Source organism: Littorina saxatilis, linkage group LG13 (assembly GCF_037325665.1).
Source record: "Littorina saxatilis isolate snail1 linkage group LG13, US_GU_Lsax_2.0, whole genome shotgun sequence".
Lineage (NCBI taxonomy): Eukaryota > Metazoa > Mollusca > Gastropoda > Littorinimorpha > Littorinidae > Littorina > Littorina saxatilis.
In genome coordinates, this window is record NC_090257.1 from 27,452,736 (window position 1) to 27,456,197 (window position 3,462).

At 39.9% G+C, this 3,462-nt stretch overlaps 1 protein-coding gene across 1 annotated transcript in view; it reads right to left on the bottom strand.

The window, feature by feature from the left end:
- LOC138945850 (ficolin-2-like) overlaps positions 1 to 3,462 on the bottom strand; it is a 96,679-nt gene that overhangs the window by 31,049 nt on the left and 62,168 nt on the right. The window lies entirely within an intron of this gene.

Below are 3,462 nucleotides of genomic sequence, written 5' to 3' on the forward strand. Positions count from 1 at the left end.
TAAAAGTGTTAGAGTGGTTACAGTGTTCAGATACAGGGCCGGACTACCGGGGGGTTATGGGGGTTGCGCAACCCCCCCCCCCCCTAGCCTAAACATGTACCTTACTTATTTAATTTTTATTTTATTATTGCTTATTGTATGCTGTTTCATGCAAGGAGCGACCATTTTCCTATCTCAGAATATGACCTACCCATCAGCTTCAGGGGGCTTCGCCCCCTGACCCCCACAACGAGAGGGGGGGGGGGGGTTCTAGGGTTTCTGGGGGGGGGGTTCTAGGGTTTCCGGACCCCCCCCCCCCCCCCCCGCCCAAAAAATAAAAATATTGAATGAGGTATGCATTTCTTTATTTTACATTGCGTTTCAATTTTTGGGGTATTAAACAGTGACAAAATCTGCTGCCTGAAACTGGTAATGATCATCCTCAGAATGCACCAGATTGCACCATTTTGCATCCTTTTTTTCAAAATTTTCCGGGGGGGCATTCCCCCGGACCCCCCTAGCAGTTCTTAAGTTTTGATACAGCAGCTACATTAATTTCGTTTGCAGAGCTGTTCGGACGTCTTGTTGGTTATTTAGAGTTGTTTTTCACAAGTGTTGATTTCCCTTTTCACATGACCTTTGTGGCAGAAATTGTTCATCAGATCGGGGCGCTAAATAGCCAAAAGAATGATCTTATCTTGCAAACATAATGCAAACAAAATAACAGGCATGTGATGTGAATCTTTTATTTGTTAAACTAAGACGTTTATCAGTATAGTTTTGACCACGTTTAGTCGAGATGGATTGACTCATACAAAATGGTACAATATTGTTTCTATCAAGTTGGATTTACTCCTACACAATAATTTCTTTTTCTCCTAAAGGGACGTAAACTGCGGCGGATGTTACGCTAAATTTTTCTACAACGGCCAGGAAGTGACGTCACATTGCAGACGACAACAGCAGGCGCGCTTCCCCATGGTACTACTGGATGTTCGGAGATGGAATGTTCTGAAAGGAAAGATTCTGACACAGACATCTTCTTGACGAATAAATTAGACCTTTTCATGTACGTGGAATATGTAATTTATACTATACGCTACTTATTCATCCACGGCCTAGCGTTGTTGCGCTCTTCTGAAAGTAGACAGCTTTTTTTTTTAATAATGCCACGGCATCTTTTCAGTGAATGAACAGAACGTTTCATGTGGAATCTGGAATAAATAATATATACTACTTTATCACGCACAGCCTGGCGCTGTTGCATTCTTCTGAAAGTCAAACAGATTCTGTCCCAGATTTTTGTTAATAATGCCACTGCATCTTTTTGATGGATGACCAGGACGTTTCATGTGGAATATGGAATACATTATATACGTACGCTACTTACTCATGCATAACCTTGTTGTAATGCGCTCTTCTTGAAAAGAAAACAGCCTATCTTGGATCGCTTTTTGATAAACAAGACGTTTCATTAGGGATATTAAATTGATGGATCCCTCCAATCGCTTTATTCTGTGTCCGTTGAAGGATTGGTGGTACCTGGTTTAAGGAATCACTTACATAACATTATGAATATCATAGTTAAAATATCTGAACTATGCTGAATATTCATCGACTTGCATTGTTTTGCCAGAAGCAAAGTCGAGCATAGAGGAAATAGTAATAATGCAATGCTGTAATATTAAATGTATTATGGCTTTGAGGCAATCGAATTACATACCATGTCATTTGATTTTGTAAAGAACTCTGACTGCATACATTATTTCTGTATCGTACAAGCCCTTAATTTGAAAACCGTCATTTTCTCTAGTTTTCTCAATGTTTTATTACTGTATATGAAGCTATTAGGAAATGTTCATTGAGTTTCTAAAATCTCCTGATAACTGAAAAAGTAAGAATGGAAAGTGGACTGAACTCTCCGTAGCCAGCGCTATGTCATCCTAAACTCAGGTCAAAAATGAATTACGTCCCTTCGGGTCTCAGAAACTGGCGATAGCCGTGGAGCGATGATTATCAGAATGGCGCTATGTTTGATTGAAGGGAGGAAACCGAGTTTTGAAGGAAAGTGCGTACGACATGTTTTATGCATTCCCCTTTCATGTACATTTTATAGTTATTTCGTTCAGAAAATTGTGTGCATTCGCATCTGATTTCGTTAGATCGTCATTTCGCCCTTGTCAAGAAAAAAGCCTGAGTTGTGGAACGTATTCAAGTGTTAGTGTGTTGTGACTAAAGGGAGGCAACCGATGTCCGAATAGTAGAGCGTAGTACGTATTAAATACATCCCCCTTTCATATGCGCTTCTTTAATTCGCTTCCCTTCACAGACAAATGTGAGCACTCACATTATAAGAGTGTAATATTCCTCTTTGGCACTGCAGAGAAATAGACCTGTGTTGTAGTTAGTGTTTGAGTAAAAGGAGGGAACCGAGTTTAGATTGATACAGCGTAATGATGTTGTATTCATTCCCATTTGATGTACGTGTCGGAGATATGTCATTTATAAGAATAAGAATAAGAATAAGAATACTTTATTATCTCATAGAGAAATTCAGGCGTGGTACATAACAATAATACAAACAAGACATTGATGTAACATAAGACATATAGCACTATATAACAGGGCAGACGATTGATACAAATGTTTTGCAAAACGTAATGCCATATACATTTTTTTTTTTTTTTTTTTTTTGGGGGGGGGGGGGGGTAAAGACAGAAAACTGAGTTTCGAATGAGGAGCGTAGGAAATGTTTTAGTTGTTCCCCTTTCAAATGCATGTTTTCTTGACCTTCTCTATCAGGATAAATGTGCCCAATCACATGACGATCTTTAGTTATGATTCTCTTGACTCATTTCAATAAACGAAGTCTGGTCTCCTGTTTTCGTAAGAATTTTTGTTTGCAAATGTGTCGTGTATGTTACCTTGCAAGCGTGTACAGTGGAACCTTCCTGTTACGACCCCAAATGTAAGGCCCCCTATTGTACTTGTTTCAGCTACAAAACAACAGAAACTGTCATTCTCCCTCTTTCTTTAACTATCTGCCTGTCTATTTTTGTCTCTCACATACAATGCCTTGGATGCATACCCAGACAGAAAGGCAGATACCGGGTACATTATGCACACAAGCATGCAGACAGGCAAGGCAGACAGTTGTATAAGCAGACACATATAAATTTACCCACAGATGGACGCTCGCGCAGACAGACAAACAGACCGACTGACAGACAGAGGAACACGCACGAACACACACACACACACACACACACTGACACACACAAACACACACAGACACACACCCGTCACATGTCATTTCACTTTATCATCGCAAAGGCTCTGCATACAATCTTCTCCAGTCAAGGTTTATACCGCACCACAACAAAACAAAAATACACTGTGTACATATGTGTCACTTATGCTACATTTGCACCAACACAACCAACGCCTGATAACAACAGTGAAGATAATTCACACTCAAACAAA